Source organism: Pleurodeles waltl, chromosome 9, assembly GCF_031143425.1.
Source record: "Pleurodeles waltl isolate 20211129_DDA chromosome 9, aPleWal1.hap1.20221129, whole genome shotgun sequence".
NCBI lineage: Eukaryota > Metazoa > Chordata > Amphibia > Caudata > Salamandridae > Pleurodeles > Pleurodeles waltl.
Window position 1 is genome coordinate 376,012,499 of NC_090448.1, and position 25,926 is coordinate 376,038,424.

Sequence of the window (25,926 nt, forward strand, 5' to 3'; positions counted from 1 at the left end):
ACAAGACCGCTACCGGCATCGACACCGCCGCCACCAGAACCGCTGCCAAGGACACCGCCGCCAGCAGCACCGCTTCCCAGGACACCGCCGCCAGCAGCACCGCTTCCCAGGACACCGCCGCCAGCAGCACCGCTTCCCTGGACACCGCCGCCAGCAGCACTGCTGCCAAGGACACTGCCACCACCAGCACCGCTGCCAAGGACACCGCCACCAGCAGCACCACTTCCCAGGACACCGCCGCCAGCAGCACCGCTGCCCAGGACACCACCGCCACCAGCACGCTCACTGAGCCACCCACTAGCACCGCAGGCCAATGAGCGCCACAAGCACCACCGCTACTGAGGCAGCCACGAGCAGGATGAAGCACGCTGGCCACCAAGCCCCCTCCAGAACCAGTGGAGAACAGCATCCACTACCCCAGTCCTTGGCAGGATGAAGCACTCTGGGCACAAAGCCCACTCCAGAACCAGTGGAGACTGTTATCCACTTGAGAGACTGTGGCTTTGCACTCCCCAGGATAAAGCAGTGGGCAAACCACCCACTGGTGAGACTTGAGAGACTGTGGCTTTGCACTCCCCAGGATAAAGCAGTGGACAAAGCACCCACTGGAGATACTTGAGGGACTGTCGCTTTGCACTCCCCAGGATAAAGCAGTGGGCAACCCACCCACAGGAGAGACTTGAGAGACTGTGGCTTTGCACTCCCCAGGATAAAGCAGTGGGCAAATCACCCACTGGAGAGACTTGAGAGACTGTGGCTTTGCACTCCCCAGGATAAAGCAGTGGGCATGGAGCCCCCTCGTGGATCTGGTGTTTTGCACTCTTCCGGCTGAGGTGCCCCCCCCCTTCCTTTCCCCCTGAGGTGCCTGTTGTATTTCTATCTGATGCCCCTGCAGGGTCATCTCTGTTTTGATCGGGTATCTTGTGTGGGCCTCGCCCATGCATTTTGGGCCCAGTGGTCCACGGACTTTAATGGTGCAATACCTGGACTTGTATTATTAGTGTATATATTTGTTTATAGTGTATATATATTTTTGAGTACTGGATTTTAATAGATTACAATCGCTCAAATCATTTCCTTTTGTCTTTGCATTCTTCCGGGGGAGTTGGAGGGTGTAACTGTAATGTATCAACATGTATTTGTGTATGTTGTAGTCTGTGAGGGTGGGGGTGTTGCTTATGTGTGTCACTCTCTTTTCCCTCCCGCCTCCCCCTTCCCCTGTGTCGTAGGTGCAGTCCCCACTGTGGTCTTCGCCGCCGGCGTTCGTGCTCCTGGTAGAGGAGCAGGAAGACAAAGGCAGGGAGAATATGTAGTTCCGGCTCCATGGCGTCCTGGTTCCTCGTGGGGTGTGTAGAGGTGAGCGTTTTCCCTTCCAAGTCCTGTTTCCGCTGTGTTTTTGTTCGCAGTTAAGTCGCCTCGGAAAAGGTGGCGGATTGGCCTGTTGTAATACTGTGGGTGGTACATTGTCTTCCGCCTGTCTGTTGGCGGTTACTGCCGCAGTGTTTGTACCGCCGTGGCGGTCGGAGTGTTAAAGTGGCTGTCTTTGCTGGCGGTTTCCGCCATGGTCATGATTCCATTTTTTTTTTCGCCGGCCTATTGGCGGTTTTACCGCCGCTTACACACCGACCGCCAGGGTTGTAATGACCACCATAGTCTCTATCAAATTTCTCCCACAAAAGGGCTTACGGTCAGGGAAAACTACCCTGGTCTCACTGGCTTCTGCTACTTTAGCGCAGTCAATTCTTGCTAGAAAAGACACATTCCACTCCTGGGGCATCACGATGATCCCACATAAGATCCCTGGTTATCATGCATTTCTATCTCATCCTTAAGTAGTTTAAATCATTTCCCTGTGCTGAATTTTCAATTTTGAAAGGTGCTCTGGGTAGCACCAGTACCTTTACTGGCACAGGAAGGATTGGTGCTGGTAACCAATTGGGGGCCAAATGGGACTGGTTGCCATCTGCTCTTCTACATGGGTGACCCGAATGACTACCGCGGGAGGTGCCCTCTTTGTTAAAGTCTGAACATTTGTCTTTATGCTCTTGGACTATTAATGGGGTTGTTCATAAGTTTGAATCGGCCTACTTAGTGTCCTTTTTAACCGTTACAATATAAACACTTTGCAGGAAACATGAGCTGAGGTCAGACCCCACTGTCGGGGTTTCTGTAAGTCTGGAAATCTGCCTACAGAGAGAAGAAAAGTGGACAAGCAAGGGGGGGGGGTCCTACTTAAGTTGCTGTTAAACTAAAAGGTCATATTATGCCACTGGTTAGGGATGAGAATTGGGTCCAGGGGATTAAGATCTGTAATTGGAGTGCCCAGCAAACCCTCTTTGTGATCAATGTTTAGATTGCTCCAGGTACCAAGGAAAAAAGAGGGAAGCTATCCCGTCTAATGCAGATATTAGGTGACTTAGTTGGGAATCATCCACATGCTGATTATCTGGTAACTGGGGATTTTAATACAAACTTGTTCCAGGACACCTCCAAAGCACTTGAAGTTCCCTATCTTTGTATCCACCAGTTAGTCCCTGATCAGCTGAGACCCAGTGACTGTCCTTACAGTGCTTTGGGGGAGTATGTGTTAATGCATTTAAATAGTATAGGCTTCAAAGTTTTGAATGGTCATCTGCAACTAGACGTCCCTCCTTGTTGGACGAGATCTGATGGGCGAACTTACTCCTATTTGGATTATACTATTTGTAACATGGAATTGCGCTCCTCTATCGAAAAGTTTTCAATTTCTTCCTGGTGTGAGAGTGATCATCGCCCCCACTGTAATTATAAAATCTAGTGTGCATTATCATGTTGAGGTCTGGGAAGTGGGAGGCGGTGTATGCCTTGAGTCCTTAAAACGCATCAAATGGAGCCCTTCCTCTAGCAGCGCAGTAATGGCTATGGGGGTCATTCTGACCCCGGCGGTCTTAGACCGCCGGGGCCAGGGTCGGCGGGAGCACCGCCGACAGGCCGGCGGTGCCCCGCAGGGCATTCTGACCGCGGCGGTAAAGCCGCGGTCAGACCGGCAACACTGGCGGTCTCCCGCCAGTGTCCCGCCGCCCTATTGAATCCTCCAAGGCGGCGCAGCTAGCTGCGCCGCCGAGGGGATTCCGACCCCCCCTACCGCCATCCAGTTCCCGGCGGTAGGGGGGGTCGCGGGGCCCCTGGGGGCCCCTGCAGTGCCCATGCCACTGGCATGGGCACTGCAGGGGCCCCCGTAAGAGGGCCCCTACAAGTATTTCACTGTCTGCTTGGCAGACAGTGAAATACGCGACCGGTGCAACAGCACCCGTCGCACCTTCCCACTCCGCCGGCTCGATTACGAGCCGGCATCCTCGTGGGAAGGGAGTTTTTCCCTGGGCTGGCGGGCGGTCTTTTGGCGACCGCCCGCCAGCCCAGGGAAAAACTTAGAATACCCTCCGCGGTCTTTCGACTGCGGAGCGGTATTTCGGAGGGGGAAGTCTGGCGGGCGGCTTAGAATGACCCCCTATGGGCGCTAACTTCTTTGAGTCTGACGTGGCTGGCTGTGAGTCCCCAGTTAAGCTATGGGGCAAATTTCTTGTCTTCTTATGGTCAAGGTTTCATCATTCTGTACGGACTCCCATTTCTTCTTTGTATCCTGTTATTTTGAGGGAAACCCAGAAGCTAAAGAAAGCTCGTAATAGAGCTGCTAGGGCAATTAAGAAGAGCCCTGACTCTACGGTATTACTCACTAAGTTTAAGGATTTGCAGAAAGGCTATAGGAAGGCTGACTATGAAGAGTCAGAGATGTGCCAATTTGTTTTGGGTGAAACTTGTAAGTGCCAGTAAGGACTTGAACTCAAGAAAGTTTTGGTCTCTTATCAATAATCTATTGAAGGCCCAGTGAGGAGGAGATTGGACTACCTTTTTGACTAAACATTTTTCAATAAATGTGTCTATTGCAGACCTGTCTCCTGCTCTCGACGCCGTCAATGCTGACCCCCCCAAGATCGGTGGACTTTGGCTTAGCCATTTGCTCTATGCTGATGATTTGGCAATGTTTAGCTATACCAGGGTTGGTCGCCAACGTTTGCTCAACCAACTTGCACTTTATACAGCTGTGAATGATTTGGAAGTAAATTTGCTGAAAACTAAAGTGGTTTCCTTTGGTAGAAAAAGGCAGCTGGGAATTAGCTGGTTCTAAAAGAGCAACAAACTAGGGGTGCACCTTTACACTAGGCGCAGCTTTGTTAGGCACAGGAAGGAGATCGAAGTTAAAGCTGTAGCCCTGCAGTTGGATTTCTCTAAGTTATTCAGTACTTTGAAGGGGCCTAATCTGCTCCCATTAATGGATGTTATGAGAGCTAAGATCACTCCCTCACTGTCTTATGGTCAGGAAGTCATGTTTGGCAAAAGTTCAGGTCTGTTAAACAGGTTGGTCACTAAGATTTACAAGAGGGCTTTTCATTTACCTCAATCTGCATCTCCCGCACACTTGCGTCTGGAATTTGGTCTGTTAGACCAGTGAGCAGTAGGTGTAGGTGCCTTCTTGAAACTTTGCCATATGTTGCGTGGGGCCAAGGTGGGTAGTTTGGCGTCAGTCCTGTGGCTTGAAATTAGTGCGACTGAGGTAAAAGGGTCCTTCTACCGCTTTCGGACTACAGACGGCTACTAAGTGTTGACGTTCTTTGGGCCAATAACCCTTCTTAACCCCTCTTTAAATTGGCAATATAAAGAGTATTCAGCTCTATCTTACCACTATTATCAAGCTTTTCTCACTAAACGTAAGCACGCCTGAGCGGTCATCAATTCATTTCAGCCAGGTATTGTAGCCGGATATCTCTCTTATTCTTATGGTATCCATTTGAAAGAGAGATTTATGGCTTTAACGATGGGCGATTGGGCTTTTTTGCAGCATTTACCCTCATTGCGGTTAGTCCCTGGGGAGTGCATTATGTGTATGGGCTGTGGAAGTAGGAACAAAATCACTTGAACAAGTGATCTGCCTGTGTCCTTCTTTGCTTCAGGAGCGCAGATCCCTGTTGCACAATAAGTGGAATGAACTGGGGGCTCGTTCTAGTCGGCAGGCTGTAATTATGTCTTTGGACCCTAGGAATACAATGTTGAATGTTCTACTGTCTAAATTTATCAGGGTCGCTCAGGCTAAATTCCTTCAGAGCATTGCGAGCAGGGACTAACGATGTGTGGAGATCCTGTTTGCTCTTACTCTGTTGGGTTTTGAATTATTCCGTATAGCTACTGAGTTTTAACTGTACACTTTGGTTCTTGATATTCGTTGGTTGTCACCTTATAGTTGAATAACCAGCACAAGTAAGCACTTTAAGGGTCTTGACAATTGTTGGTTTTATGTTTATTATTCATTAGATGGGTGTTAGGCCTGCCAGTGAGCCTGGAAGTCAATTTAATTAGAATTATGTGCAATGACATATTATTTCAATTATATCCCCTGCAATTATGGGTTTGCTTTTAAATTGATGTCAAAATAGATAAATCATTCAAGTATTAATTATGTATTTTATGTCTGATTTTAACACCATGTTTTTATTTGTTGATTGGGTCTCTCAATTGTGTACTGTACCACTTGATCAACTCTGGTATTAAATTGTAAAGGATTTTAATATCTGTACAATAAACATTTTTCACTAATACCAACTATTATCTTGCTTAATGTGCAAAATAGATAGGCTGACAGTTCCTGAGTGTTAAGCTTTTCTTTTCTCATTGTTTTTAACTAAGTATTTCACTGCCAATATTTTGCCGACTGATGCATTGTGATACCCCGAAACCGATCCCAGGAGGCCTGTTTGTCCAGAGAGGACCTGGCCTGGCAGTTCAGACAGGACTGTTCCCATGGGGAGCAAAGTCACAACTGATTTGTATATGGCTGTGTCCAAATTGGACAGGACATGGTGAGCAAAATAACGATGGATTTAACCCAAATCTGTGACTGGGGTGAGTATTTGAAAAGTTTCAGCACTCCTTCTATCATACTTCTGTTTTGCTAAAGTTGGCTTAAGTGGCCAGGGTACGCCCGGGCGTGGGTCCTTTGCTCACTGTGCCACTGGATTCAAGCTAGCCTGACTGATGAGGGGTGATACCCCAAAACAGGTCCCAAGATGCGAGCAAGGGACCCACATCTCGGTATACCATAGCCACTTAGGGCGCACATAGCAACATCACAAAATAAAATGATGGACGGATTGTTGAAACTTTTCAAACACTCACCCCCAGTCACAGATCTGGGTCTAATCCATTATTACTTTGCTCACCAAGTCATCCCAGTTTGGACCCAGCCATATGCAAATCAGTCTTGACCCTGCTCCCCATGGGAACAGTTCAGGCACTGGATTGAAGCTGGCCAGCTGATGAGTGGTGATACCCCAAAACTGGTCCCAGGATGCTTGTTTCCGGTCCAAGGAGGGACTGGCCTGGCAGTTCGGGCTGGACTGTTCCCATGGGGAGCAGGGTCAAGACTGATTTGCATATGGCTGGGTCCCACCTGGAATGGCATGGTGAGCAAAAGAACAATGGATTTAATCCATATCTGTGACTCTGGGTGAGTGTTTGAAAAGTTTCAGCACTGCATCCATCATCCTTTTGTGTTGCTAATCTTTTACTTTAGCCTTGGGCCAGCGATTATGTGGTGGAACTTGAGGACCACCAGTAAAACTTGCAAGTTGGTACAGAGGCAGTTCAGCATACCATGACCTCCTTCTCTTCCTTGCTCTACTCGTCCACACATTACCACAGGTGTTTTTAGATGCATCATTCATGGTAGAAGAGATTGTCCAAGTCATCAAAGGGCTGCTGAGGGATAAAACCCTGGGACTCAACAGCCTCAGGGCTGCCTTCTATAAAGAGTACACACCACTTCTAGCCCCCCCCCCCATTTACTCGAAATGTATGTGGAGTCTCTAGAGGCTGGGGGTTACCACCCTTCCTTAAGCAAGGCATTAATTGTAACTATCCTGAAACCAGGCAAGGATCCATGCAGATGTGACTCCTACTGCCCTCACTCCATGATAAATATTTACAATAAAGTTTTGGCTAAACTGATTGCCTCCCGACTATTACTGCTCTTTACAAGTATTGCCCACCAGGACCAATCTTGGTTTGTTCCCAGGAAGTCCACTGCCCATAATCTACGCACCTACTTTGCTGTAGCAGAGACAATTGACCTGTCCTGCAGAGCTGCTGCAGTATTTTTAGATGCCACTAAGATGTTTGACTTGCTTGAGTGGCCATATATTTTTATGCTCCTGGCTCGCCTTGAATGTAGCCCTAAATTCCTTCGATTGACTGGTCTTCTCTAGAAGAAGCCAACTCCCTGTTTGCCTATCAATGGGAGTATTTCCACACAATTCCCAGTGACGAGGGGGCATTCGTCAGGGCTGCCCCATCTGACCCATATAATTTGCTGTAGCCATGGAACCACTTGCTGCGAGACTACAACAACACCATACACACATAGAGGCTTGGCTTTCACACCTATGGTGATCCTTTTATTAATGCATGCAGATGATGTCATGCTTTACATGAATAATCCACAGGACAATTTGGATGTCCTGATTAGGGAATTTGTTTACCTTGGCGGTCTTTATGGCATCATGATCATTTGGGCTAGGTCCATCATATTTCCATTAATGGATGTTACCACTCAATAAGCATCATAATTTCCACTTTTCTGGGCTTATGTTAAAGATATTCCAGATGATGAACGAAGACTGGTGGGGATGCTGCTTCTTGTAGCAAAATGGAGATTTGCAGTGTGCTGGGGGGTGCAGGGTACCACGGAAAACAAACTGGCTGCACGATGCAGTATACTGTTAAGAACAATTGCAAAACTACTGGGACATGATGCCTGCTGGTTTCCGCCCCTAAAATATTTGGTCCCCATTAGTGGTGTACCTGGGAGTGACTAATGCAGATTCTCCTGGAGCTACAGAGCTCTCAGAGGGTGCAGGGTAATATTGGAGATGTCTGTATTGGCTATGTCGTATTGGTAAATTGTTCCGGATGGTGCATGATCAATGTTCTTGTTCGTCAGGATATGGGTCTGAGTGCCCCCCTTCTCCCTTACCAGCTCCCCCACTTCACCCCTCCCCACTTCCCCCTATCTTCCTCACCGTTCCTCCCCTGTAACTCCTCTCCTCCTTCTCCCCCTTATCCGCTAAAGCTGTTGTAACTTCCTAATTGACTTGTTCTCCTGTGCAATCTACTAACTGAATCTGTTAATGCATGTTGCGCTGCTTTTCAGCTTTTGTTAATGTCTGTGTTCACAGCAAACTAAATAAACAAATACAAAAAATAAAAAATCACTCTGTGTGGTGCTTTAATTTTTTGCCCACCTGGCAGTGCAGTCAATTGAAGTTCCTGCATTGCCCATTCTTAAACTTTAGATTTTTACTATAGTGGGCGATCTCAGCATCCATTTTGACGAAGCAGACTGCAGCATGGCTATGTCTATTATAGAGGACCTTGCTGTTTTTAATGCCCATCTTATTACAACTTCTCCTACTCATATTGCTGGCCATATGTTGGATCCTATATTCACTAACCTTAATGGTTTACAGACTGACCAGCCAATCCCTTTACATGGACTGATCATTTTGCAGTCCCGTCATCGTTGTAAGGTCAATCAGGACCTCAAATGAGAGAAACGCCAAAGACTGCTTCTGGGAGGAGTTGGTCCGAACTTGATATGTTAGCTCTGAATTCCTTACTAGAAGGCAACTCCCCCACACTGAGTGATGCAGTAGAGGCTGAGGTCCATATTTTAGACTCCTGGATCAGATGCTCACCTGATGTGCTAGCTCCAGTTACCAGCAAAAAAATTACATCGTATTCACCCTTCTGCTCCATGATATAATGATTCTCTGCTCCAAGTTGAAAAATTGTGCAAAGGATTGGAGAGAGGATGGTGGAAAACTAGTCATGAGGACAAAATAAGATATTAAATAGCTCTAAAAAACATACCAGAAGGACTGTAGCATGGTTAAAGTTAAATTGTAATCAAATAAAATTACTGTGGCCCAAAACTGCCCTAAAACTTTATTCAGGTCAGTCAAGAACTTCTCAGACCTGGCCAATACTGCACCCATTAACCTTCTCACACAAGTTCAATGTGATGAAATTGCAGAGTTTTTTCTAAAGAATGTTGCAGATATTCACTCCTTCGCAGGCACTCGTGGTTAGTCCATCAGTCGTTCCTGCCAAAACAACATGTGCCCTGAATACCTTCTAACCTTTAGATGTGACATAATTCCTCTCACTGTTAGCAGCTACTAGATCAGGTTCCCCTCTTGATCCTTGTCCTCCCTCGATAATGGGCATGTTTGCAATACCGGTTATGGTGCAATTTAAGCTACTGTTAAACTCTTCCTTGAAAGAATGCATTGTACCTTTAGCATGGAAATTTGCTCTGGTTACACCTTTATTAAAAAAAATAACTTGGATCCTCTTATATGGTCAAATTATAGGCCTATATCACTCTTGTTTACACTGGCTAAGGTGTTGGAGAAACGTCAACCAGCAGCGTATTTCCTATATTGAACCAAATGCCTACTGCACCCTTCACAATCAGGCTTCAGGTCCGATCACAGCACTGAATCTGCCCTTCTTGGCATTACAGAATATCTGCACTGTCAGTTAGACATAGGGGACATGGCCGCACTGATCCATTTGGATCTTAGTGCTGCATTTGACACTTGAATCATTCTATTCTGCTGTCCAGACTATGAAATATGGGTGTTTTGGGCACATCACTAACTTGGATGAGCTTGTTTTTCAGGTTCACTCACATCATTAAAGGTCTAAGTCACACAACTTAGTCTTGGGAGTGCCGCAGTGCTCTACCTTAAGCCTTCTTCTTGTTAACCTTTACATGAGACTTTTAGCTGAGATCATAGTATCCCATGAGCTCACTTTGTTTTCCTATGCAGATGGTACCCAAATTGTAGTATACTTATCATCTCACGATAACCACTTGTCTTGTCCAAGATTCATCTTGGATGAATATGAACTCGTTAAAATTGAATGGAGACAAGAAGGAGGTCCTGATGGTGGGCAATCAACCCCACATTTGGGGTCCTCATCTGGGACCAGCTATCATGGGTACCACTACTTTACCGGTTAACATGGTTAAAAACTTGGGGGTATGGGTTGATGAAAAGCTGACCATGAGCCACCAGATCAACAAAGTAGTGCTACCTGTTTTGGCATCCTTAAGTGGGTAAGGAAAATCTTGAGATGCCTCGTGGCCTCTGCTCCCAAAATTGTAGTTGAGGCTCTGATAATCTCCAGACTGGACTACGGTAATGTCCTACATCTGGGAGCTGCAAAATCTCTGCTCAAAATGGCTTCAGACCATACAAAATGCGAAGCAAGTCTTCTCCTTCATGCACCCAGATTTATATTCTCAGCCAGTATGTTACACACCTTTCACTGGCTGCCAATTGAAGGCCGGGTTCAATGCAAACCACTGTGCTATATGCATAAGTGTCTTTCCAAAAAAGGACCCATGTAATTGAGACCCTTGGAGTCCTGGTATACACCTAGTCACTCACTCAACTCTAGCCTTCAGGACCTGGATGGGGTGTCCAGAATTAAGAGAACCCATCAAGGTAGTCGGGCATTTGTATATTTGCTACTAAAACTGTGGAATACCTTGCCACAATCACTGAGAGCTTCCAAATCACTTACGGCCTTCTGTAAATTGCTCAAAACGTGGCTGTTTCCACCTATTCTTCCTTAGTAGTCACATTCGGCTCTGCTAATACCGGTTGGTTTAGTGAGGAGGTAGTGCTGGGAAACATTTAAAGGTAGCCATGTGCTCTACAAATCATGCTAATAAATAAATATGCTTTCGAGTAATGAGCTCTGTTTAACTATGAGTGAAACTTAAATGGAATTCTCACACCATGTAATACAGTTTGGACCAGCATGTAACACTGAGGAGTAGTTGTCAGTGTCAGTTAGAAATATGTCCATAGGCCGAAGAGAGCAAATCTATAAAATTTTCACACAGTGTAGCAGAGCAACCAAGTTTTCTGGTTTGCATTGCTTAAGAGGGAAGACATAACACAGTGGCATATTTACTAAGATATGTTATTGCTGCTGCCATCCTCTGCCCTGACACTTTAGAAGACTGCCTTGTTTGATGCACAGAATTGCAGAGGTGTCTAGCACAGTATATGTACTGGAAGAATATGCTTCAGTATAAATTCCTATGCTAGGCAAACATTGAAGAATTTCTTCTAATAGCTGTGTGCTATGAACTTCAGCATACATTAAATGCATGGATACTTTTTGAGAATTTAAATAATCTCTCCTTGGTTGTGCAAAGCATTGTATAGCTATTTTAGTAGATTGCCTTTTTCATCAATAACTATGGTTGCTTGCACTGTAGCACCCCTTGACAGAAAGCGTTACTTGCACTGAGAAATAAAATATTATTTTCATTAGAAAGCTAGTTCCCTTGCAAGAGCAAAGCCTGAGTGAATCTGGGCCAGATGAATGAATGTGGCCCAGTACACCACAACCAGATAACCAAGAGTGGTGCTTTGTACTTTTTGGCACTATTTTCTCCTGAAACTTTTCATAACTCTGGTTGTACTTATTGGATTTTGTAGTTTTTCACTTCTCAAAATTGACTCTATTTTTCTAAATTGGTTTGTGATTTTTCTTGTGTTGTGTTTTCACTTTATTTCTGTTTGAGTGGTGCATAAATTCTTTACACATTGCCACTAAGATAAGCCTGACTGCTATTGTGCCAAGGTACCAGATGATTAAGCACAGGTTGATTTAGTGACTTTTTATGGTTTGCCCAGATAAGGATTGCACTTATTACTTGACGGGGACTCTCACCCAAATAAACGAATAACTACTAAAAACTAATAACCCAATTTATTGCAGTCCTTCTTCTGATAGGGGAGGTTCTGGTTATCCTTTTTGCAGAAGTGGTCGTGCCGGGAGGCTCCTACACCCACGTAACCTGGCATCAGCCTGTTTGCAAGCCTACCACCCCTCCTTTCTCCATGCCTTGACTACGCCAGCCTGGTCTCAGGCTGCCTTTTGGGCTTATGCGGTGTCTGGGAATCTTTGATGTCAGGCAACTGGATGCTGCAAATTGTAAAAAGAGGATACAAAACTGTATGAGACCAGTGCATTGTTCACGTTGCCCTTTAGGATGCCAAGGTCATCATCAGGTAATTCAGGAGCTACCATGAAAGGCAACCATTGTCCCAATCCTAGAGACTGAGTGAGGTCAAGGATATTACTCCATTCTATTTCTCATCGAGAAGTATTTAGAAGAATGTGAACCGGTTCAGGGCATGAAAGAAGTGACTTCGTTTCTTCCCTGCCAGCAGTTGAAGATGACAAAACTTTAATCCATTCTACCACTGGTAGCTTCAGGGGGCTTTCTTGCTTCAATGAGTTTAAAAGACACATATTTCTATGGGCCCAGCCAACCACCTTTGCAGTAGTATCTACATTTCTGTGTAATGGATCTACACTATCAATTTTGCATTCTACCTTTTGGACTACCTTCAGCTCCAAGTATGTTCCCCAAAGCTTTGGCTTGAACTGAGGGCATCTTACATTACAGAAGCATTTGAATCTTTCCCTATCTTGATAATTGCTAACTTGTGTTTCTTCTTCTTCAGAGAGCACTGATGCAGTTTAACAGGAGTACAAAGTTCTCCACTCTCCTGGCTTCATTCTGAAAGTTAGCAAATCTGAGCTGACTCCATCTCAGAATCTGCAGTTCATAGGAGCAATCTTCAGGATGGATCTGGGGTGATTGTTCCTATTTCTGTCTTGTCAAGAAAAGTTGACGTCTTGTTTAACGAGTCTTTCATCTCAACCTCGGGCTTTGGTCTTTTGAACATCTGAAAGTCCAAGAAAATATGTCAGCCAACCTCCTGCTTGTTCCTTGCTTTCTGCTTCACCTTCAACCTTTCAAGCATCACCTGCTACAGCACTCAAATCCATCCTGTATGGACCTCAAGGTTCAGATGAGATAGCTGCCCAGATTCGGTATGATCTGGATTGGTAATGGGTCCCTGCTTACCTGCTGAAAAGCAATCCTCTAGCACTTCTCCCTCCAGTGATTTTAACAACAGATACCAGCAAAGTGTGTTGGAGACAATGTTGGAGGATGGGTCTATTCAGAGATTTTAGTCTAGAGAGAAAGCAATGGCTTCCTCCAGTTTGAGAGAGTTAGAAGCCATTTGTGGATCCCTGCTTATCTTTGACCCTCTCCTGAAGCATAAGGCAGTAGATGTCAAGGTTGAAAATTGGGTGCTTGAGCTTATATAAATCATCAGTGGCGTAAAAGAGCACTAAGGTTGGTAATAGTTAGTGGCATTATCTTGGATCATCGGTGTCAGATTCCAATCTCCTTTCATTGATGGCAGTCTTCCTTCTGGGGAAGGAGACTGGGGTGCAGACTCACTGATCAGGAGCTCCTCTATTTCACTCTCTCTGTGTCTGTACTTTTACCTGTTCAGGTGAAAGTGGAGAGGTTCAGACTTTCCCTCTCTTCTATCTAACAGACCTTGGTCAGTGTATGTGATGTCACCTCATTGCCAAGGATCTTCTTTTTGCCTTTGCTCCATTTTTCTCTTTCTAAACAGAATGTACTAGAAAATCAGGGACAATCATGCAGAAGTTTCTTTGGTGGATTCATGTTGGCCACAAAGGGCATGGCGTCCTTTCCTCCTCCAGCCATCTGTCCAGCCACCTAGATTATTTCCAGTAACGCCAGTTCCTTTTTTATCAACTCCCAGTCTCCAACATCTGAGCCTGATGGCACAGAGGTTGAGCCTTTGATCCATGGGGTGCTCAGAAGAGGTAACTGTTTCTATTCCATTGTCAGGATGCTACAGTACCTATGAGAGGTTAAGTGTTCCGTCTTTGGGTTGATTAGAAGAGGTGGCTGCTTCTATTAAACAGTACATGCATCTTTGTACCCATACTCTGTACTCCTACCATTGGAAACGTCTTGAGACCTTATGTTCGACCAAGAGCATTATGGCTACTTCTTGTGAACAAATTAAAATGTTGGATTTCCTAAGGATGTTGTTTACTGGGTTGAGCTTCATAGCCAATGGTTCTTTATTCATGCCTTAGGGGGTTTTCTTGATTTCAGTCAATTCAAATTCGGCTTCTCACCTTTGAGAGGTTTTTCTTGTTGATGTCCAGTACACTCAATAATCCCTTCTTGCAATTTACTCCTAACACTTTCAGGGTCATCAGATTTCTCATGTTGAACCTTTTGACATTAGTGCTCTTCTGTACCATGAGTCATTTCTCAGACAAGGTGATGCTTTGCCATGATCCAAACATTTTGCCCAAATTAGTTTCCAATTTTCAGTATTGTCAGGACCTGCTGATTCCAGTATTTCTTTCCTTTGCACTCTTCGGAGGAAGAAGCAAAGTTACACATGTTAGATTTTTATGGGGCTTGTTCAACTTATTTGACCTGGAAAGCTTCTGTTTGACAAGTGGATTCTTTATGTGTCATGTTTGGTCAAACTGGTTAGGGATGATGCACCTCTAAGGCTTCTTTGAGAGTCATTGCGTGTCAGGGTTTCTTTAGCATATCTGGCTTTGGGAATGTCTCTTCCTGTGAGTAGAGAGTAAATATACTAGAGAGGTGGCTAACCCCAACAAAAGACCTTTTCACTGTCCAGTTTTCTCACCTGAAGTATGCCACTGTTTAAAACAAATGTGCAACCTGCACCGGAAAACATTCAAAGAAGAGATACTGTCTGCATAGTGTGCTTTCATGGCAGGTAGGATCTTGAGTCCCAGGCAGTTCATTGACCTGAACGAAATGAAGGAGGTCTTTAAGAGGTGTTGTAGTTCCCTTATCAAGCCCTTCTTGCTGGTAGTACCAGGTCAACAAACGGATCTGTACAGGTGCCAACACTTTAGACCCTACTGGGACCAGATCTGAATGCTCTCAGGCACTTTCAATGTTTCACTTGCATTCAAGACTGTTTGAGAACTGGTGGTTCCAGGGCAAGCAGCAAGGATTACTTTGCTACTACTGTGACAGTTAGGCCTTTTGGCAGTGCTGCGTTGTGCCCTTCTCCTATTGGTCACAACAACTAAGCTTCTGCTTCACTCCCTTAGAATTTGTCAGGGTAGCAAAATGAGGAGGCCAAGGCTTACTTGGGCAGATGACGAGGTTAGGGACTCAAAACTCTGCGCAGCTTACACAGCATGTCATAAATCAATCTCCAACGAGTGCTCTGCCTTCTCTGCATTCATCAACACAGACAAAGGTATCTGCAGGGTTTAATCAGGGCAATCAAAAAGTCTATAGTTAATGGTAGTAGCCTGTAGCCTTAGCAGTATTCCTTTCGGCAGGGAATGACAATTTCCTGTGTTAGCCCACATTTAACTGTCTCAGTGCCTTCTAATGATGTTTGTCAACGTCTTTGCAGTTTTTAATTTGATCTCACCCTTCATGTTGGCCTTGGGGTTTTGAATTATGGTGTGACTGTTCTGTGCATGGTCTACAGAACCCCTCTGGCTTTGCTGGGGAGCAGAGGATATGGAGTGTTCCAGCAATGTCAGGGAAGCTGGCGGTCACGATCCTCCCTTTCCTTGTGAGGTGGTTGCTAAGTAAGTCTTCAGACACCTCCAAGGAGGTCACTTGTGCCTAAAATACCTCACCCCCTATTTAAAACAGGACTGAATAAAACACCCAATTTAAGTCTCTTTGACAAGACTCTGGATAGAGTAATACAAGAATCAAATGGATTCTTAGTCCCTGCACACTAAAATCCACCCCAGTAGTACCAATGATGGCAGAGCTGATGAAGGTAATTGAGAAGACAGAAACTTGGCCTATTTGACAATCCTTCTCAGTGATGGTGCAGGTCAAACACAGGTTGAATGGTCACAGGGATTAGGTCAGTGAGGGCCAAGAGCTAGAGAATGCCACCCCTGGCCTCTTCTGAAAAGCAGTCTCTGTGCCATGTCAGTGAACCACAAAGATAGGCCTCTGGCCTACCAAGAGACATGTTTGGGTGTCACATTAACAAAGGGGGAAATGGGTGCTGTGATGGGACATGAAAAACTGCTCACTACAGGTTCAGGCAAAGTGGTTCCTTCCCAACATCTCGCTCAGGGCCGTACACTTATGTAAACACTCTTTCCAGCATAGTGTATTCTTTTTCCAAGAAACAGGGACATAGATCATTCTTGAGGTAGCTTTTCAATGTAAAGATATGTTCAATCAATACCCTTTTCTCCTCAGTGAAAGCTCCTGTCTTTAAGTCTCCTCCCAAGCAGCACTTGCAACTAGCTGTCAAAGGCACCAGCTGTGCAATTCAGAAATCTTCTCCTGCACATTGGTGTGTGCCGCCTGAACATGGGTCAGTCAAAAATCTATGGTCCACTGACCTTGCTAGCAGACTAAAATATGTATTCTCTAGGCCTGCTCTGTTCTGTGTTGTCTGGTTTCATTGTAGTTGATTTAGGTTCACTCTATCTGCTCTGTCATGTCTCTTTGTTCTATAGAATGGTAGGATGGGGCTGGAGATGCGTGTTCCCTGTGAGGAGCTTTTGGAACAATTACACATAAGGAGCAGGACGTTCCTTACCTGGATAGTACACAAAACAATCTACAGCATTCCTCTGGGAAAGAATGCACCGGTAGGGGGCAGAAACTTCCTTACACTTCAAAAGAGGTACCTGTCTTTCCCTTCATAGCATACTAGTCCAGTTCAAAGGACTTCAAGAATGTTTTTGGACTTTGCTAGATCTTACATTCCTGTCTGACAGTCTGTCTTCATCTTCCATCCTGTGAACTACACCCCTACAGGAGACCCAAAATGGATTCCTTTCTCTCTGCTTATAAAATAAGAAGGGTCTGAAATGCACCACGCCGTTTTAGAGGCTAAAAACTCAAAAGAAGGAATTTGATAAACGTATGAGATGACATAAACAAGAGTGGAAAAGCATAAAACTCTATCAGCGTAGCCAATCATTGAGTTAGTAGTTAGTACACACTGGAATGGTATTGGTGTTGTGCTTACAAATGCGCTGCAAGGAACCTTTGGATGATTTTTTGGGATAATTTTGTACACGTAATTTACATTTTCTTTTTAATGATGGAATGGATGAGAATGGAAAAAATAGTTTTTCATATTGAAATAAATGTGCTTGTATAGGTATATGACATACAAGCCCTAATGATATGCAATACAATGGTTTTCTGGTTTAAGAAGTGTTATATAAAATAAGTTGAAATATTATGTGCATTTTATTTATGAACACACCGGACCCGTGATAAAGTGATGAATGGTTCATAATTTTTCAGCTAAGATTAAATGTATCCCATAAGATAATTTTATATCATTGTGTCTATTCGTAAACTGAAGCAATTGCATTTTCAGTACATTTGGCCTCCGTCCTCCCAAGCAACAAATATATTTTGGTTGTGATGATCAGGCCACCTGGTACTAGGAGGCGGTACCCCTGAGGAACACCACTACGAGGTATTAACGAGATCTCACCTTGAGATCTTCTCCTGCTTTGGATTTCCCTGGACTGTGGTGTTGAACTGATGAATCTCCTTATCCATGAAAAAGAAAAGAAATGTGTGACCAAGCTGGTGTGCCACTCGGTGTAACAGAGCTCTGCCCTGGGTCTTAATTCATATCCTACAAACCCTGTGCTTGCATGCATGATTGTCATGCAAGTTAATGCAAACAATTAAAAATACACAGAGACTTGCTATCAGGGGGATCATGGCGTCTGTGCAAGCTCCACCAAGCCATGCAGAGGTCATTCGCATCCCAGCACATGGCTGATGCCATTTTATGTCCAGGGCCTTCAAGTCTAAGAACTGTCCGGTTTGTTTTTCGACATCGAAGAGTGATGTAATCTCACCCTCTTAAGATCGAGATTTTCACCATTCACTAACTTTGATGCCAAGTTCACTTTTTGACACCAAGTGACCAAGAGATCCACTGTCTGGGGCTTTGGCATCAGTGGTGATGAGGACAGGTACAACGCTTCCATCTGAGAAAGACCTTCCTCTAGATCTCAATTCTTCTATTCTAACACTGGTTACTCAAAGAAGCAGATCTATTTGGTTAGTCTAGTAAAGTTCCTATTGATTCTAACTGAAAGTAAGAGGTAGTCTGAAGCCGAAGGTAAGAGATACAACAGTTTGAAAACACGTTCTTCCATTCACGGACCTACCACATATCCTATTTTCTTTGAAGAGTTCCAGTATATGAAGAGTTAGACTACTGAATCATTTGAAGAGGCGCGCTTCAGCTGATTTAAATATCTGTTTCTTAAAGTAGGACACCAAGTCAAGGACAGTGGTAGTGATTTGATGTAAACAGGACCGCTGTAAAAGTGTGATTATGCAGCTCTTTCCACATAAATATGAATTTGCAGTTGCCACATTAGCCACATTTTCAGATTTTAATAAAAGTTATTGTCTAGATAAAAAGGATCAAACGTCATTGCAATAGCTGCACAAAGTGTACTGTGCAGTGCTTGGCACTTTGCACAAGTTAAATGGTCAAGCGGAAGCGTTGATGGTTATGTTCAGGCATGTAAAGAGGTGACCGTGTTGCCCAAACCGTGTAAACATCCGTAATTGACTGGCTGATGGAAGGGCATTTCTCTGCAGCATTAACTAAAATCATAAGTGATTAAATGTAATTCAAACATGATGGAAAGAATCGTTCCATCTTTACCAAGAAAGATTCCCTTTCACTACCCATACAAATGAATGTTTACATTACAGGTACTGCTCTCAAAGAGAGGACCCCAACTTTAGAAGGGTGCCAAACATGGAGTATCTTTTTATAGGTATTGTGATGTCTTAAATTTTAAAGTATCTTCTAGTGAGAGACGCATAACGTGCATATGAAAGACGCTATTGTTCTTCTACAGGGTGTTAGTTAATTAAAAGAGGTCCTTTGAGAGAATGTGCAGTATGAGCAGTTGGTAAAACTGAAGTCAGGCGTTAGAACCGAAATTGTTTTGAAATAGGAGCTAAAATGTTAATTATCCGAAGCATTGTTTAAACGGCAACCACAATTCTGCTCTTTGGCATTCCTTACACATTGCTGCGTATATGCCAGATTTTCGCAGAAAAGAAACAGTGGACTTTCAATTCCTCTTTTATCTATATGGGCACTGTGGCAGTTTTAAGGGGGGAAACATAAATAATACAATAGATGGGATTCTGCAATCCCTAATTAAATGGCAGTCACTAATTTCTATATAACTGGTGACCTGTGATGGACAAAGTCACCAATTATAAAGAAAAGGCATCAGAACTCCACTATTTTAAGGTTATTACAGATGAGTTCTGACATCACTGTAGGAAAGTACCCTCTTTTTGGCATGGTTACCCCCACTTTTTGCCTGCTATCAGTATGCTTTGACTGTTTTCACTGGGATCCTGCAAACCAGGACCCCAGTGATTGTGTTCTCTCCCTCTAAATATGGTTGCTCATGACTTTGCACACCCCACAATTGGCCTACTGGTGCCCCCATATATGCCCCTAGTGTACGGTACTTAGATATCCAGGGAATTGGAGGACCAGGGGTTCCCCATGGGCTGCAGCATTTATTGTGCCACCCATGGGAGCCCATGCAAAATGTATCTGCAGGCCTGCTATTGCAGCCTGCATGTAAAGGTGCATGTACCCTTTCCCCGCAGTTCACTGCACCAGGTCACTGTAAGTCACCCCTATAGTAGGACCTCCTAGCTCACAGTGCAGGGTGCAGCTACTTGTGTGTGAGGGCACCCCTGAATGAGCAGAGGTACCCCTACGAACTCCAGCTCCATTGCACTGGACTTAGTAAGTGCGGGGAAGCCATTTTACCCGTGTACTCAACATAGGTCACCTGTGTCCAGCTACATAATGGTAACTCCGAGCCTGGGCATGTTTGGTATAAAACATGTCAAAATCATACCCCAAAACTGTTACCAGTATTGGTTATATGATTCCTTGCACTCTGGGTGCTGCTTAGAGGACCCCCAACATTGTTCCTATCAGTTTTACGGGGTTGTTTGGGCAGCTTGTGGCACTGCAGCCCCTCAGACAGTTTTCTGCCCTCCTGCTGCTTGACCAGCTCAGGCAGGGGAAGACAGAACAAAGGATTTCCTGTGGGAGAGGGGGTAACACCCTCTCCCTTGGAAATAGGTTTACATAGCTTAGGAGCGGTAGCCTCTCCAAGCCACCGGTATGCTTTGGAGGGGATTTGGTACTGTCCTTGCATAAACTGGTTTGCACCAGTCCAGGGACCCCGGTCCCCGCTCTGGCACGAAACTGGACAAAGGAAAGAGGAGTGACCACTCCCCTGTCCATCACCACCCTAAGGGTGGTGCCCAGAGCTCCTCCAGGTGACCACTTGATTGTACCATCTTGAAGACAAGGTGGGAAGAGGCCCCTGGGAGCATCTGAGTGGCCAGGTCAGATAGGTGACATCAGAGCCCTTTCCTGATAGGCGGTCACCCTGCTAGGTGACCAATACCCCTTCCTGGGCTATTTAGGGTTTCCCTCTTGGGTGGGTCCTCTGATTCGGACTCCTCTGCACCGTTTACTTAATCTTCTGGCCACTGGGACTGCAACTGGACCCTGGACTTGGTCCCCTTCCTTTGCAGGTACTCTTCTGTCAGGATCCACCCTTGGGTTCTTCCAGTCTTGGTTGTGTCTTGCATAATCCTTTTCCAAAGTCCTCCTGTCAGTTTTGGGAAAAACCAGGTAGTTACCTCTGCTCTCCTGGTCACTGGGGTTCACTCTGGTACTCACCTCTTGGGGTTCCTAGTTCCTCCAGCTCCCTTCTACTGATTCCACTTCCTTGGGTGGGAGACTGCCTTTCACATTCTACTTTTTTAGTATATGGTTTGGTCCTCCCCTAGGACCTTCACTGTTTACCTATACTTTTGCAAATGCGACTTGAAATTTGCGAGTCGCAAAACCTGATGTACAACAGTGTCAATGACACTGTTTGCGATTCCCAATGGGGTCGCAAATGACCTACCTCATGAATATTCATGAGGTAGGTCGCAATTTGTGACCCCATTGCGAATGGCCGCTCTCACAGGGATGGTGGCCTGCTGGAGACAGCAGACCACCATGTCTGTGACTGCTTTTAAATAAAGCAGTTTTTTTTTTAATGCAGCCCGTTTTACTTAAAGGAAAATGAGATACATTTCAAAATCAAAAATGAAAAGTTTTCTTTTCATTTTTTCAGAGCAGGCAGTGGTCCATGGGACCACTGCCTGCTCTGAAAAAATATTTTTGCTGCCATTCACAAAGGGGAAGGGGTCCCATTAGGACCCTTACCTGTTTGCGAATACTGCGATAGTTTTGCGACCGCATTGGCGGTCACAAAACAATCATACATACCATCTGGATTTGGTATTAGGAAGGGACACCCTTGTCACGCACCCCTTCCTATTACCGAATCGCAAAACCCTAACTGTGATTCGGTAACAAGTTACTGAATCGCAGTTTGGACTTTTTACATCCCAAATAGCATTTTTCAAGCAACAGAAATAGAAAGTTGCTTTTCTTTCTTCTGATCTGTTTTAATAGCTTGCAATGCCAAGCAGAGAGAATATGGTTATTGTTTGCACTCCTTAGATACAGGAAAAACTAGAATCTTTCTGTATTGTTCTACTCGTTCTGAGCTACTGCAGTTTTTTTGTTTGCAACAAATATATAACAGGTTTTTGATGTGTTTTAATTTAGCACTAGAGGCTTCATTTTAATTCTTCACGCTTGCACACATGCCACCCTTTTATATGAAAAAGCTACACACCAAGGTTTTAAGTGCTTTGTGGGAAAGATGATGGTGTGACTAAGTTTTATATGAGATAAAGTACTCTTGGCATATATGATAAGGCTGTTGCAAGTCACCTCAGAGTTCCATACCCTTATAAGGGAATTTGACCTTCTGCCTTGTTCCTTTATATGGTTATGGAACTTCTGAGTGACTTGCAATATCCTTATAATGTATGGCAGGGGTTACTTTATGCCTTTTATAATTTTCAGATAGAAAAATCTGGAGTTACCTCCCTCAATCAACAGGGATGGCACACATGCTGCTGGATCTGGCAATAGGTAGTGTGATGTCACAACTCAACCACAATAACTCATTAGAGTATTTATTTGCCCCTCATACAAGAAGAATCCCATTGGTGGAACCTTCTTCTCTATATGGGCAAAGAAAAGAAACAACCAAGACTACCAGGAATTTAGGAAGATAGTGAAGGCCTAGGCACAGATTTACTAAGATTTTGCATTAGAGTTGTGATGCTTTTTGGCACAGCCCTGATGAAAAATCTCATTTGGGGTTTACAATGCCATGCAAAGCCAGATTTGCATGACTTTGTTAAAAAAAAAAAGTAACACAAGGCAGGTTAGAGGGCAGCCTTGCACTACCTTGCGTTAGATAGGCATTACACAGATCGAGCATGGGCTTCCCCATGCACCCTCTTGTGTGTTTTGATACAACCCATATTTACAAAGCCTTGTAAACATGGGTTAGTGCCAAAATGGTGTGCCTACCTGAGACAGACATTACACGGCTAAACTTTATTTGCCCTTTTTACTTCCTCTTTACATGTGTTCTACAGCACACATGTAAAGATGAATGCCTCCAAGGACAGTTTTTGTGCAGAAAGGTACCCCTTCCTGCACAAAAACTATCCTGACCTTAATGCAAGTGCCCTTGCAACATGATCCAACAAGTGCGCCAGTGCTAGACAAGAGCAGCACAGTGCCATATCTTTGTAAATATGGCACAGTTCCGCTCTCTCCCTTTCACTCAATGCAGCACAGCAACTTCAAAGTTCACCCAACCAGTATATAGAACCCTTTGCCATCACAATAAATGCATGGACACCACAGAACTGAGTTTCATATCACACTAGATATAGAGCGTATCACCCTTAAGGATGGTGGCAATAGTGCATGCTTTACTTCATTCATGTTACATGTTTTCAGTGACAGTATGAGCAACCTCTTTCAATTGTGCACAACACCAACACATTCCCACATGTGCTACACTGCTCTTCATGAGAATTCCAAACAAACTGTCAATTCCAATCAAGCATAAGTATCCTACCGCTCAACCTTTTTCATTTCCCCACCCGAATGGCACAATGACATATGGCACAAAAAGAACACAACTCTGGTCATTAAGTATTATATAGGCTGCTTTATAAACCAACAACATGCCAGCCAAGCAAGCCCCACCATTCCACTGCACTTTACCATCTCATCAAGGCATGCATTTCTGTATAATTACTAAAATGATATGTCATTTTTCTTATTACAGGTCACAACTATACTGTAATAAGAAAATTAGGAGTGGGTTTCTATACAAGTATTACAGGCTACCATGTATTAATATGCACATCATCAATTTCATGCCCACAAATCTATTTATTTTCAGCTGTCCGAAGAAGGCGAGAATTGGAGGTAGGTGCTGGCACACTCGTCGGACAGTTGAACCAACAAAAAGGGTAACGCCTTACAGTGCATAGCTTGATTAACTAAAGGCCTTCGGGGAATTTCGGGGTGGATAAGCCGGTGAGTTTGAGAAGGGGGTGAGGGTAGACGGAGAGACGTCGAGATTATACCCTAAATTCTCAGCTCTAGATTCAGGAGCAGATGTGACGCGTATGTGGCGCTGCTGTGAAAGGAACCTGGTAGGAGAGGACCTGCATAACACTCCGCTCTCCTGCCCCGAGCGGCCGAGGAGCCACAGGATAGTGCAACCACAGCACTTTCGGCGGCGGACGGGGTTATATTGGAGCCATTTAGGGCGGGGATTAGAGCGTGGTCTTTCATCTAAAATACCTTACCAAAGCAATGCCGGGATTTTTACCTACGCATGCCAGCCCCTACTCTCTCTAACGTCTGCTTTTCAATATTTTACCAAGCTTTGTTTATTTACCCTTTGTGCCCGGCGATGCCATATCCCAAACAACCTCTACGAGTGTTTCCCTTCAGAGCGCGTACCTTCTCCAGCTGTTGGCGGGAAACGGACACGGGCCAGCGGCGCGCGTAACAGGCTCTTCCCGGCTGCCGCGCGCCAGCTGCGGCTCTGCTGCCGAGCCGCGGGCAGGGGGGGGGGGGGTGTGTGGAGGGGACGGAGGTGAGCAGACCGGAGAGGAGCAGGGAGGGAGGAGGGAGGGATACAGAGTGCGTATGCCTGCGTGTTTGTGTGGTGGAGGAGGGAGAAGATTGGGGTGGTGGGAGCTCAGTAGGCGAAGATGAGGAGCAAGCGGTGGCGTGTGAGGTGGAGGGTGGAGGAAGAAGAGGCGGATTGTAAAGAGGATGCGGGAGAACAAAGAGTCTAAGCAGAACACAGGGCACTTTAAGAAGGACTCGCTAGAACAGCGGTTCCCAATCTTTAGACGTCTGTGGACCCCCACTTTATCATTACTGGAACACAGGGCAGGGACCCTCACTGAATCACTATTGGAATCCGGGGACTCCCCACTGAGTCATTTCTGAAAACCAGGGACCCAGATCTATCATTGTCATGATCTGAATTGCAGAACAGTACACAAAAAATACAGAAATACGCATTCCATCAAACACATACATAAATGAGAACACATTTCATTAAATTTGCAAAAAAATAAAATAAAAAATAAAATGTTAAAGTTAATAGGAAGGATGGAGCTTTTCTAAATTTAATTGAAGCCACACATCATCCATAGTATATCCTGTTTGATGCACCTGCACTGGTCCAGCAAATTAATTTGAGGACACACATTTAGTTTTTAGCCTACAATTTCAAATTCTTTTACATTTACATTATGTTTTAACATTTCAATTGCACATTTATCCACTTTATTTATATACACTTTATGAATCTGTTAATTTTCTAAATCACTGACCCTCCGAGGAGGCTTCACGGACCCCCAGGGCTCCCCGGACCACACGGTTGGGAACCACTGTGCTTAAACAAAGAGGGACAGTTATGATGAGTGAGGGTGCATGTTTATTGAGGATAAAAAAGCTACCCAACGGAAAGAAAGCCCAAGAAGATGGTGTGAGCAGTAAGACGTAAGTGGGGTCAGACTGAAGGAAACAAAGGAGTGTAAATTTAAAGGAGCTGTATGTGAATAGAAAGGGTTAGTGAAGAGAAAAACACACATTGGCAGAGTTTGACAACAAGAAATGTGTAAAGACAAACAAGGGTGAAGGGAAAGATAGCTCTTTACTTCCTTTGTTCAACCTGTTACCAAGGCCCCCCACCAGCCTTTTGCTATTAAGTTTGTCAGCAGTCTTTGATACGGTTGACCATTCCATTCTTGTCCATGTCTCAAAGAGATCGGCTTCACAGACATACTCTGGCTTAGTCTCCGTCCTTCTTTTCAGGCTTTTCTCAGTCTGATTCTCTGCCTTTTTTGTTCAAAAGATTTGGCACTTCAATGTGGATTCCTCAAGTGTCCACACTGCCATGTATTACAGCAGTTCTTAACCTTTTGTCTTCTGTGGACGGGCTCCATTGAGTCACTACTGGAAGAGGGGGACCCTTGCCTTAGATATGTCTATTATTTGTGCTTCAAAACAATACACAAAAAGGTACAGTATACATTAACCAAGTTCACACATTATGGAATATTTTATTTAATTCAAAAGTGAAAAATATGCAAAACTCAGTCTTTATTTCTTTAACAACTTTATTTAGATTGGTAACAAATAACAAGTATTCTTAGTATGATTAGCCTTGAGTTGATGTACCCATAAATTCCACTTGGTAAAGGGGTATAAGCAGTACATATGTGTTATTTCTACAAAAATAGGATGTAGAAAATAAACAATAACAAACAGTCCATGCCCACTGATGTCAGTTCATAGTAACAGTAGTCACCTCCTATAACCACATAAGACATATACAACTCTTATGTTTCACTCTGAGGTA

The 25,926-nt window shown here is 44.6% G+C and overlaps 1 protein-coding gene across 2 annotated transcripts in view; it reads right to left on the reverse strand.

The window, feature by feature from the left end:
- LOC138259330 (uncharacterized) overlaps positions 1-24,160 on the reverse strand; it is a 53,849-nt gene extending 29,689 nt beyond the window's left edge. Inside the window, exon 1 of one of the 2 annotated variants that reach the window (XM_069206969.1) lies at positions 24,009-24,160. The gene's annotated coding sequence lies outside the window, so the exon portion shown is untranslated. Of the gene's footprint in view, positions 1-23,943 lie in introns of both variants that reach the window. The other variant, XM_069206968.1, reaches the window with a different exon arrangement.
- Between the last annotated feature and the right edge of the window lie 1,766 nt (positions 24,161-25,926).